The sequence below is a fragment of the Felis catus genome, chromosome B4 (assembly GCF_018350175.1).
Source record: "Felis catus isolate Fca126 chromosome B4, F.catus_Fca126_mat1.0, whole genome shotgun sequence".
NCBI lineage: Eukaryota > Metazoa > Chordata > Mammalia > Carnivora > Felidae > Felis > Felis catus.
In genome coordinates, this window is record NC_058374.1 from 53,409,447 (window position 1) to 53,422,890 (window position 13,444).

The window sequence follows — 13,444 nt, forward strand, 5'->3', positions numbered from 1 at the left end:
AGAAAGTAGATTAGTGATTGACAAAAGCTGATGTAGGGTAGAGGAACTGAGAGATGATGGCTAAGAGTATGAGGTTTCTTTTGGGGTAGGAAAAATGTTCTAAAATTGTGATGATGGATGCCCAACTCTATAAACATACTAAAAAACCACCAAGTTTTCTACTTTAAATGAATGAATTATATGAGCTGTGAATTGTATCTTAATAAAACTTGGTAAAAATCATACCACCAAAATTTTTTTTTTAAAAAAAGTAAGTAACAGTATATTGATGCAATGGAATATCATGCCGTCAATAAAAGGCATGGGAAATGCATTGTTGAGGGAAAATGACAAAGATAGATTGTTAATAAAAAAAAAAAAAAAAGCATCTGTTAGCTTTCTTTCCAGCGGGCTGTGAGTGATGGGCATCCCTTGGGACAACTGGGCAAGACCAGGGGCAAAAGAAAGCCTTTCCACAAGGAGCAGAAGTTTGAGCTGGGACACACTCTGTTGCACTAAGATTGGCCTCTGCTGTATACACACAGTCTGACTTTGGGGAGGCAACAGTAATTACCGTGCCTGGAGGCTGGCCTGGGGAATCTCTCCTGGAGTTCCAAGTGTTCTATGTACAAAGCAAGGATCATCGATGTTGTCTGCAAATGCATCTATCAATGAACTGCTTCACCAAGATTCTGTGAAGAACTATATGATGATGACAGCACACCTCCCAACCATGGATGAATCCCACTATGTACTGTCCCTGGATCGGGAGGAGGCCCAGCTGACTCCTGAGGAGGAAGAGATTAAAAAAAAAAAAAAAGATCAAAGAAAATGAAGAAGAAATATGAGGAAAGGTCAAAGAATGCCCAAATCAGCTTCTGGAGGAGGAGTTCCAGCAGGGCAAGTTTCTTGTGTGTATCACAAGAAAAGCAGGCCAGTGTGGCAGGGCAGATGGCCTTGTGCTAGAGGACAGGGAACTGGAGTTCCGTCTATCTGAGGAAAATCAAGGCCTGGAAAGGCAAACGAATCCTCTATCCTCCCATCTTCGTTCATGTAATAAAGGTGCTTATTTTTAGAAAAAAAAAAAAAAGGGAGTGTATATAGGAGTGCATTTTTTTTCTTTTTCTTGGTAACAAGAATAAGCAAACCTAAGCTTATTCATGCATAGATAATTTCTGGAAACAAACACAAGAAGTTATTAGCAATGTTTGCTTCTGGAGACAGGACTGACATTCAATGATGGAGGAATATATTCTTTTTACTCTGTATTCCTCTGTACCTTTTGTGTTTTTTTTTTATGAACACTTTGATTAAATTTTTCAAATTATCTTAAAATTATGTGACAATGCTAACGTTCAAGTTTGCTCTAATATTAATTGATCATTTGTTTCCTTCATCATTATTCGTTCTTTAGGAAGAAATTTCACCTAATTAGGAAATTTCACCTTTTAGGAAGAAAGTGCACCTCCTGTGTGTGAAAGAAGCCTGATTTAAAGATTAAAAGTTAGATGATGTAAATGGAGAGATATATTTCAAATTGTAGACTAAAGACTTTAACATAAGACCTGAAACTGTGTGAAACTCCTAGAAGAAAACAGGAGAAAAAGCTCCGTGACATAGGTCTTGACAATGATTTATTTGGATGTGACACCTAAAGCACAAGCAACAAAATGAAAAATAAACAAGTAGGACTACATGAAATTAAAAAGCACCTGCCCTGCAAAAGAAATCATCAACAAAGTGCAAAGACAGCCTAAGGAATGGGACAAATATTTGCAAACTGTACATCTGAGAAGGGGTTAATATCCAAAATATATAAAGAACTCATACAGCTCAATGAAAAAAATCAAATAACCAATTAAAAAATGGGCAAAAGGTCTGCATAGACATTTCTCCAAAGAAAATATATGAAAGGCTAACAGGTCCCAGGACAGATGTTCAACATCACGGGTCATTAGGGAAATGCAAATCAAAACCACAATGAGATATCACCTCATGTCTGTTAGATTGGTCATTATGAAAAAGACAAGAAATAAACTCTGGCAAAGATGTGGAGAAAAGGAAAACCTTTGCACTATTGATGGGATTGTAAACTGGCACAGCCACTATGAAAAACAGAATGGAAGATCCTCAAAAAATTAAATATAGGATGATCATATGATCTGGTTATTCCGCTTTTGGGTATATATGTCCAGAGGAATGAAACACTAACTTGAAAAGATATCTGTACCTCTGTGTTTATAGCAGCATTATTTACAATAACTAAGACATGGAAACAACCTAAGTGTCCACTAATGGATGAATGGATAAAAAAGCTGTGTTATGTGTATACACCCCCCCACCCCCCCACACACAAAATTAAATATTATTCAGCCATAAAAAAATGACAAAAAATCTGCCATTTGCAGCAATATGGATAGACATTGAGAACATTATGCTAAATGAAATAGGTCAGAAAGAGAAAGGCAAATAATTGTATCATTTCATTTACCTGTGAAATCTAAAAATAAACAAATACAAAAAGCCAAACTCATAGAAAAAAGATCAGATTTGTGTTTATCAGAGGCAGGGAGTAAGGGGAAGGAGAATCGGAGGAAGGTGGTCAAAAGATGTAAACTTCTAGTTATCAGGTAAGTACTAGGGTGGAATGTATAGCATGATGACTATGGTTAACATCTATATGATATATGTATATGAAGGTTATAAAGAGTAAATTCTGAGTTATCACAAGGAAAATTTTTTGCCTTTTTTTTTTGCTTTCTCTCTTTTCTTATTTTTTTAATTTATTGTATTTTTAAGTAAACTCTATACCAATTGTGGGGCTTGAACCCAAGATACTGAGATCAAGAGTCGCATGCTCCACCAACTGAGCCAGCCAGGTGCCCCCCTTTTAATTTATATTATTTTTAAGTAAATGCTTTCTCTTTTTATAAATGCTAACTAAATTATTGTAGTAATCATTTCACAATGTGTATGAATCAAACCATCAGGCTATACACCTTAAACGTACACAGTGATGTATGTTAATTATATCTCAATACAACTGGAACAAATTAAAATTAAAACATTGTGATGGGGAGAGAATGAGATCTGTTGCTCTTGTTCAAGTTTATACACATTGCTAGATGGTTTCAAAAGACTGGGTGTTCCCTAGGGCTTGTCCATTATTGTTATGCATGAAAGCAAGTTCTGAGTGCTGAACATTAGCAAACTAAGATCTTTCATGGACTCAAGGTCCAGTAAAGAGAGCTCTTGTTTTTATTGGAGTCAATAGCTGTGAGAGAAGGTTTTTCCCTTAATCATTTGTTCTTTCATTCAACCAATATATATTGAGTGCTTGCTTTTACAATGTACTGGACTAGGCACTGGGTATATAGTGGTGACTAATAACAATCATACTTACATTTATTGAGCCATTAACCAGAGCATGGTTCTGAGCATGTTACAGAGATGATCTCATTTTCCTCACAAGAATGCTGGGATATGGATACTACTATTACACTTTTGAACAGAAGAGGAAATTAGAGTTTAGAGAGGTTGAGTAGGTTACTCAAGATTACATAGCTAATAATAAGCAATGACCTTAGGGTTTGAACCTACGGAATCTGATTACAGAACATTTACTTCTTTTTTTCTTTTTTAATGTTTTTATTTATTTATTTTGAGAGAGAGAGAGAGAGAGAGAGAGAGAGAGAGAGGGAGAGAGAGCGAGCAGAGAGCATGGAAGAGCAGGGGGAGCTGCAGAGAGAGAGGGATAGACAGAATCCCAAACAGGCTCTGTGCTGTCAGTGTGGAGCCCTACATGGGGCTGGATCTCATGACCATGAGATCGTGACCTCATTCGAAATCAAGAGTTGGACGCTTAAGTGATTGAGCCACCTAGGCACTCCAGAACATTTACTTCTAAACATTATATACTGCCTTTAAAAGCACCATTAATTTCATCGTGGGAGAAGGGAATCTTGCCATTCTATCACTCCCGCATGATAGAAAGGAATAGTTATCAATATTACTAGCAAGGAAGAACAAGACAGACATTTTTCCTGCACTCACTCAATTATTCAACAGAATTTTTTTTTTTTTTAATTAAGTACTGGGGCACCTGGGTGGCTCAGTCAGATAAGCATCAGACTTCTGCTCAGGTCATGATCTTACAGTTCAGAGGTTTGAGCCACATGTCGGGCTCTGTGCTGACAGCTCAGAGCCTGGAGCCAGCTTCAGATTCTGTGTCTGCCTCTCTCACTGCCTCTCCCCTGCTCCTACTCTGTCTCTCTTTCAAAAAGAAATAAAACATTAAAAAAAAAAATCTACCGTATGCTTAGTACTGCTCTAAGTCCTGTGGCTATAACGGTGAAAAAGACTGGTAAGATCTCTGCCCACAAGGTATTTACATTCTAGTAGATGAGAAAGTCTAAACAAGTAAAATGCAAAAAATAACCACAAATTGAGGTGAGAGAGAAATTGATTACAAGAGTAGAGTAAAATAGAAGTGAGCTATTTGCGATTAAGGGTCAGAGAGAAGCTCTCTGAGTAAGGCGACAGTGGCCAAGATGGTAACATGTACTCAAAACCATTTACTTTGCCTTCTGGGCTCAGAGCTAAACAGCATTTCCCAGGCTCTTTTACAAATTGATGGAGCCAGTGGAATCTGGGCAAAATTGGCAGACTCCTCTTTGAGGCCTGGTGCTAAACCTCTGCTGTGATGCTCCACACATTCTTCCTTTGTCTTCTTGCTGGGCACAGACAGTCCAGTGAAGGACTCTGAGGCCTTAGAAAGTGATAAAGCCACCTACTGAGGAGGGGCCCTGAATCCTCATTAGGAAGGCTGGCTGTAGGAACCTGACATGAGCTGATTAGACTGTGTCATGACTGAGGGATAAACCTTTTTTTTTTTTTTTTTAACAAGCCACTGAGATTTGGGGGTTGTTATGGCAATTAGCACATCCTGATACATTAAGCGCTATTGAAGCTAAATCTTGAGAGATGAGAATGATGTAGTATGGGAAAGAGTGTTGCAGAGAAAGGAAATAGCATGTGCAAAGGGTCTGAGGCATGTGCAAAGGGAAGGAACTGCTGTGGACAACAATCTGAAAGGTGCCAGTATGCCTGCAGCCTCAGTGAGTGAGGGTGTTGAAGTGGGGAAGCGACACCTGCACCCCAAGAAGGCAGGTCTTTGCAGACCTTGATGTGAGGGCTTGATTCTCAATGCAATGAAAAGCCAGAAATGTGTTTCAACCAAGGGGGTGGCATGATTCATGTGATAAAAATAACCTGAGTTGTTAGTGTAGAGCAAATTAGAACACGCAAGACTACATTTAGGACCAGGACAAGGTTACATAATTTGTGGGGCCCAGTGCAGAATGAAAATGTGAGGCCCCTGATAAAAAATTATTTAAAATGTCAACACTGCAACAGCAGAGCATTAAACAAAATACAGGGATGACTCCCAGGTCATCGCAGCGGGAACGGGGGGGATTGGGTGTTTTCTCCAAGTGACGGGAAACCAGAAGAAGCACGGGTTATCCCCATGAAGTGATTATGTGGAAACGGCAACGGTGGATGGTAACTACCTACACCACTTAGGAGAAAAGAACAACCTTCACCTGAAAGGGCTGCAGGGGGAGCTGAGCCTGTGATGAGATGCACATTTTAATTAAAGCAAGGTAAAGATTTGTTTACTAATCAAAGTATGGGAACTTTAGAGGGCACAGTGTGGTGGCAGAGAGTGTGGCTGACCAAAGTGGCTAATGAAGGATGATACTCAGTTCCAGTCCTTCCTTCCTTCACTATCAGTGATGTGCATGGTGATGAGAATAGCAAAGAACATGTCCTATCAGATTACTCTCAGTTCTGTTCCTAATTAGAGCCCAATAAAGTGGCTTATAATAACTAAAGCAGAGGAAGCACTTTATTTAGGGGGTCAGATTATTGCCAGAATCCTAGATGATGAGCTTACTTAAGGCAACATGGGATCTCCCATAGTGTCTGAGTCTTTCATATTATCAGCCTTTCTCAGTGTTTTGGTGGTGTCTCCTAGACCTCCGAGGAGTCTGTGGTTTATCAAAAATCTACTTTCAAATCTATTCTTAAAATGATTCCAAGCAGCCCAAGTTATTAATTTATAATCTAAAAGAAACAAAACAAAATAAACTAGATTATTATTTTGAGCTAGCATACACCTTTGCTAATAAACTAACTCACAGTAAGGAGACAAACACATACCAACCCAAAGCAAAATTAAATATACAGATAAAATGCTGGTAAAATGCTGTTTTGCATAGATTTAAATATTGTAATTTGCTGGGTTTGTGAGGCAGGCGGATTCAGTTCATTCTGAAGTAGCTTTTGGGTCTTTTCACATGATTTGGCTATTCTTAGATTTCTGAGTCATTCTGTCCTCCATGCTAGTCGTTTTCAATTCCATATTCTCTATTCATGAGGGAGATACAACATTAACCAGTCCAAATTTGGCTATGTGGCTTAATACTCTGAACAAACAGGCTATATATTCATTCCTATTCTTAGCAATACCTTGGGACAAGTTGAATGTAAATAAAATATTTGGGCAATGCACTCTCACACTGTAGAATTTCTGGTAAGAGGTGCCAGGAAACCTTGGCATGCACATTATTGCATAATTGTTTTGATTCAATTTGGTTGTCTTCTTAATGACTAAAATCCCAAAGCAGTAGGAATACTTAGGAAAGAACAGAAATGTGGATAACATGGGATGAGCCAAAAGACCCTGCCAATGTTTTATCCAACAGAAGCATCATATCCTAAACACTAATGCAGGAGATACATTGATATCTGGAAATGAAATTCTTTTGACAAATGGAAGATAGTAATAAATTCTTTATCCAAGGTGTCATCATGGGAGCTAGGAAGTGTGAGTATAAATAGACTGTAAGGGGACTGGGAATTGAAATTTGAAATTCCATCTACATGGGTTTGTGAATACAGCAGAGGAAGAGGGAGAGAATCCACCAGATAAATTAAGGATTCCCAATGTTTTACTGTATTTTTTATGCCCACCCGATGAAAGTGTCAGCTAGATTGTTGCTCCTTGAGGATAAAAACCATAGCTCTTCATCCTCATATCTCCATTGCCCCAAATAAGGCCTGGACATAATGGACACTTGATGACTATTTGTTGAACTATAAGAAACTTCAGTGGCAGGGTAAAGCAGGCCCACACTTATTCTTCCACCATATTGTTCTAGGGGAGCCACTGTGTGTTAGAACCACCTCCTTACCCTCCAACTAGCTTTTAGCCCATAGTCTCATCAACCACTCTGAAAATTTCAGTGGAAGCAAAGTATTGACTCTGTCCTACTTTTTACCTCATCCTCCATTTTCCCCCATTTTTTTCCATCAGGAAGGTTTAGGGATCCATATATGCCTCAACTGCAGTAGAATCCCAGCTCTGAATAGGTGACCTCCCAGGTGGAGAAGTATTAGCTCTGATATGACTTGTCTGGTAAGGGCTATCAATCTAACTTAGGCCCCAGACCATCTTCTTTGTCTTCAAAAATTACAACCAACTTGAGATAATTCTTGGCTCCCTCATTGAACAAGTAGATATTAAAGACCAAAAGGCAGCATGTGTATGTAGTTTTGTGTCACTTTGTACCAATATGTGGTACTCCTAAGAAGTTAGATATTATAAGTCACATGCAGATTCATATTCCATGCTTTTATGCGTGTTTGAGATCAATTTCTTTAGTACTCAATTCCACTGTTTCCTAAAAGGAAGCCAGAAGAAAGAAGTACCATACACATCATAGGAAAGAATTCCAGGAAAAAAAGGAATGGTCTACAGAGGCTTAGGCCACAAAAGTTTAAAATAAATTCAGAAGAGTATCCATTGGAGCTAGTAATTAGGTCAATGACATTCTTAGTAGAAGCAAGTTCAATATGCTGCTCAGAACAGAAGCCAGTATTCTGAGGGTTGTGAGGTAAAGAAGTAGAAGCTGAAGGAGCTTGACCAAAAGAAGGAAGGAGAGAGAAGGATTAAGTCTATAGAAGAATTTAGGATAAGTAATGAAAATGTTTTTAAATAGGGCAGACCTGAATGTGTGTAAAAGCTGTAAGAGAAGATTCAGTTTTGGCTAACTCCATATGTGGATAAATAGAGGCCAGCTAAGTCCAGGCCATGAAGTGGGTACAAGAACCAGGAAGCAGTCAGCTGGGTAAGGGATGGACAGGGCTGGCCTCTGGGCTGCAGAACAAAGGGAAAGAGTCCTCTGAGAGGAGAGATAAAATCAAAGGCAGGCCAACTTTTCAACTTTAATGAATCTAAAGGGAGACTCCTGATTTAAGGCAGTAAGATAAAAACAGAGTAAATAAAGCTGTCGTGAAAGTCATTGAAGCAAACTGTAGGAAGTAGATCCTGGAGAAATTGCCTATGCATTGGGAACATAGCCACCACTCTTGTAGAGCTCTGGTTGCCCTGCAGAGAAGGAAAAATTTAGGGTGCCAACCTGGCTGGGTAAATAAAGATGTCAAAGATACTGGGGAAAGAGTTTGTAACAGATAGAACAAGGTCCCTGAGGTCATGAAGTGTGTTGGCATCCTGACCATAGGTTGAGTAATTAACTTCATTAACATGCAAACCATACATGAGTTTCTGAGCCAAGAGGGAGAGTCAGCTTGAAGGCATTTTTTATGGGCTTAGATACCTGGGATCTAGAGCGGAAATTTCACTTGTGTTTAGACTCTGAGGGAAAAATACATATGCGTATTAAAAAGTTTGCATATTGTGTTTTTACAATCCCCAGTATTCTTAAACATTCCAAAAACTATGGCCAAAGAGACGTCATAAAATATTTGTGTTTAAATAACCTTTAGTAGTTTTTACATGGTTATTATTCTTTCCATTTGAAAGGATATTTCTTAACCTAGTTTTCTCTGTACCAGTCCTCCAAAGTACTCCTCTTAATTTCCATTTAATGAAAATCTCTACATTTATGGGTTTGTATTTTCTTTGGATTTAAGTTAATCCTTCAAGAGGAGCGTTAACTCTCTCAAGCTACTGGAACTCTGCTTTCTGGAACTGTTAACATTTACTACTGGGGAGTGACTATGGCACCAGGGAGGAGTTGGCTCAGTACATTTTTTCAACCAAATTGCTCACATAATAATTTTTGAATCAGAATATTGGAAATAAAAATCTAGATTTAGAAAATTATTCACTATTTAAAGACAAAATAACTATGTTCATGATTTATATTTTGTTATTTCCAAGTGTTTCTCTGAGAAGTCCTTGTGCTTTATTGTGTCTGTTTATAGTCCCTCATTCTATGAAATCCAGTATTATTTGACATTAAAAATCTAGGATAATGATGAAACTATCTGGTTTGTTGAAATTTAATATCTAGATTCAGAAAGAAAATAAACAGGAGAGGGAAGACAAAACTCACACTAAGGATTATTTCTTTTTCATGTCTTTCTTTTTGGATTAAAAATATTTTTAAAAAAGAAGGAACTTTTTCTTAAACAGCATCAATTGCAATGAATACCTGGTTATTAGATGCTCATGTACCTCAATTATTAATTTTTGGGAATTATTAGTTTACTAAGTGAAGCTCATAATCCAAAAGAGCTAATCAGACCTTGAAATCAGGTCTCCAAAATCATAAATGTCGAGTCTCAGTTTTTATTGGAAACTTCTAGGTGTCTTCCATATTTACCAATGCTGTTCTACCTCTTGTCTCTCTAGAATTGCATAGCAGATTTTCCCTTACTTTGTAATCTTTGACATACACATGTATATAAAATAAGTTATTTATTTATTTTATTCTTTTTCCAACAATATTTTTATTATTTTGCCTTAAATTTTCAATTAAAGGTCTGGAAGAGGTAAATAATTAATAATTTGGATTTTTTTAAAAAAAAATGCTGCTCTTTGGATAAATCTGAGCTCTTGACATCTGCTAATTACATTGATAACTTGGAAAGTGAGTGGAGAATTCTTATTTATTCATGCACATAATGAATGATATTGGATGTATGTTTCCTTCTGGCTCAACACTTCAAGGTCGTGCACTGATCCCCACATATGTTGTATCAATGTCGAGATATCACACTGTCTTATAATAATAACAATAAAAGAATAATTTATAAGGACATTTTAGAACTTATCAGCAGGCTATAAAATCTATTTGATTGAACAACATTGTAAACTATGGTTATTGTGCCACTGAATTAATCAAAGCACCAAAAAAATTATAGATCAAGAACTGCTGAGCCTGATTCTCTATTTCCAGCCAGAATGGAGCTAAGAATATGCTTTCATGGATGTGAACTATGCAAGAACTCTCCCTCTCCCTCCCATATCCTCTTTTCCATTTGTCTCCAAGCAGAAAATTATCCAGTAGGTACCAGTAAGGTGTTTAGAGAAAGATTTATGCCTAATGACTTCGAAAGGATTGGAGGTAAAACCTTGCTCTGGAGGGGAGAAAAAGCTGAACGTGTAAAGGGTACGAACTCTGTCTGGGTGGACTTATTGGCTCAGTCAAGAAATTAAAGTGACCTATTTGGTATCTACTATACATTTAACTGTGTGAAGTGTGGCAGTGTCAATATGAATCATAAGCTAATTTACTGAACATGCTGTAATTTATTTGGAGAGATGAATGTGATAGGATGATGTACAAATAATTAATATATTTCCCATTCTTCCTCCACCCTCATTTGTATACTTTGGGGCTGCGATGCAACCCCATTTTATCTAGGTAAGCATTGTCCAAAAGGAGATTCTCACTCATTAGCTGTAAATCGGAAAAAATTGGGAGAAGTGATTGGACAGAAGCAGCTGCCCACCCTAGTAGCATATGAACTATGATTGCTAAACTATGCAGGCAGGGAGGGTTGGAGGGGATGAAAGAGAGAAACAGAGGTCTTAGAAAATATTGAAAAGGGGACTATGATAGAATCTTACTATACTTAAGAATGTAAGGCTGAGAATAGAGAGGTTGAATGCCTCTGTCTAGTGGAATGCTGGAAAGTAGCAGTGTCACAGATGTGTCCTTGCCATATAAATGCCAATAATTAGTAAAGAGGGCTGTTTGGAGAATCTCAATGGCAGAACAGGCTAAGATAGCTGGGATAAGCTAGGCATTTCTGCTACTATCACCGGGGCTTAGTTTTGCAGCAGTCAGCTTATGGCTTGATGGGGGATGAGAGGGTGTCTAAGGTAGCCTCCCTCACATGTCCGGAGACCTAGTGTTGACTATTGCCCATGATCAATGATCTGTGAGATCTCTCATGTTTCAGTAGTTGCTTCCAGGCCTCCTCCAATGGCAAGGATATTTTCCAAGAGTGTGAAGAAAAAACTAAAGCCTTCTTGAAAATTAGGTTCTGGAACTCCTACAACAGCACTTTTCTTACATTTCATTAGAGCAAGTCAAAAGGTGAGAGCTTAGCTTCAAAGAGTGGAAAAATAGATTCCGCTATTTAATGGGAGGAACTGCAAAGTATTTGTGGTCATATTCAATCTACCACAGTCTGCCCTCTGGCTATGCAAAATCTGCTCATCCCTCCAAAAAAGCCTCATCTCTTGGAGTGCTGAGACCTTGTGATAAGCAATGCTTTGAGCATATGCCACACGTGGCTATTGAACAATTGAAATGTGTCTATTGCAAATTGAGATGTGCTGATATTTAAAATACACATAGGATTTCAAAGACTTAGTAGGAAGAATATAAAATATCTCTGTAATACTTTTTTATAGTGATTCTATTTTTCCCAGCTTTCAAGGGTATAATAGACATATAACATTGTGTAAGTTCAAGGTATACAACATGGTAATTCCATATAGGTATATACTGTGAAATGATTACCATACTAAGACTAATTAACATATCCATCACCTTACATAGTTACCCATTGTGTATGTGTGTGTGTGTGTGTGTGTGTGTGTTTCAGAGCTTCTAAGATCTACTCTTTCAGCAACTTTCAATTATACAATATAGTAGTGTTAACTATAGTCACCATGCTGTTCATTATATACCCAGAACATATTCATCTTGTAACTGGAAGTTTGTACCCTGTGGCCACCTTGGCCCATTTCTCTCTACCACTGCCCCCCCACCCCCCCGCAAGGCCACCCCTGCCAATCTGTTGTTTCTGAGTTTAGTGTTTTGTTTCCATAATGAAGTGAGATCATACGGTATTGTCTTTGTCTGACATTTCATTTACATTAATGACCTCAAGGTTCATTTATATTGTCAGAAATGCCAGAATTTCCTTCTTTTTTATAGTTGAGTAATATTAACCTTGGATTGCGACTAACTTGTTCTGTGAGAGTTCTACAAGATGAGCAAACATTTCTAATAAGTTTTAACTTGATAAATGAGTGATGTCTTGCAATACAAGTAGTATGTGACACTGAATGTCACATGATCACAACTGAGCCAAGGTTCCTCTCTCTCTCTGTCTCTCTCTCTCACTGAAGGATTGTGGGTGATAATCTCCCATGCTTGGCTACTTGGTCTCAGGCCATGGTGTTTGGCAGAAATCAGAAAATCTGATTTCTGAAAATCAGAAATGTTTTTCAGATTTCTGGCACTAGTGTATTTTTTGTCACATCAAAGCACCTATGGATAGTCCTCTGCTTTTTCATGCAAGAGTAAGCTTAGGAATGCTTTGATGAAATCTAGGTTAGGCTGCCTGCAGATATAGAACCTTTCCTCTGCTGCCTCATTGCCAGTTACACAGTGTATGACAAGAGGTTATTAATACTATACTGTAGTCAACGCCTGTGTGAGCGTATATAATGGTCTCCATGCAGAAAAAATTGAAAAGGAGGTAAGAAGGTGATGATTACAGTGGAGGTTAAGAAGGAGATCATTGGAAATATGAATGAAGTATGCAAGTGGCTGAAATTGCAAGATTTTATAAGAAGTCTATGTTTGCATCTTGTCTGCAGAGGAGGAAGAGAAAAAGGTGAAGGAATCCCTCACTTCAAATGAGATTAGGGAGATGTATTAAATGTGGGAAACTGCAAAAGCACCATCCAAATAAGGCTGTAGCAGAGTGAGCAATGAATCTGTTTAACGACGATGCAATGTCACATTTCTGCAAAATCCTCAAAAGGAGGCGTGTCATTGGATAGTTTTCTTGCTAAAGTTACATGAAATAAAAAGAATCCATTGAGCCAATGGATAGCAGTGATTCCGTTAGTGATAGTGAAAGTTGTCCTACACAATAACCCTCTTCCCTTGTCTCCCTCACACCAGCCACAAAGGTTTTCAAAGGTAATTGCAGGTTAATTTGTTTATTTTTCTTTATATTTTGTATTTTCTTTATTATTTTGTATTATAGTACTGTAATCATTTTTATATGAATATTTTTGGGTCGTGGAACGAATCATCTGAGTTTCCATTATTTCTTATGGGGAAATTTGCTTTGATATACAAATGTTTTGGATTAAAAGCATGTTTGTGGAATGAATTATGCTCTC

The 13,444-nt window shown here is 37.8% G+C and overlaps 1 pseudogene; it reads left to right on the plus strand.

Annotated features, from left to right (window-relative positions):
• The first annotated feature begins 400 nt into the window (after positions 1-400).
• Positions 401-13,444, plus strand: part of LOC101086819 — a 56,551-nt pseudogene continuing 43,507 nt past the window's right edge.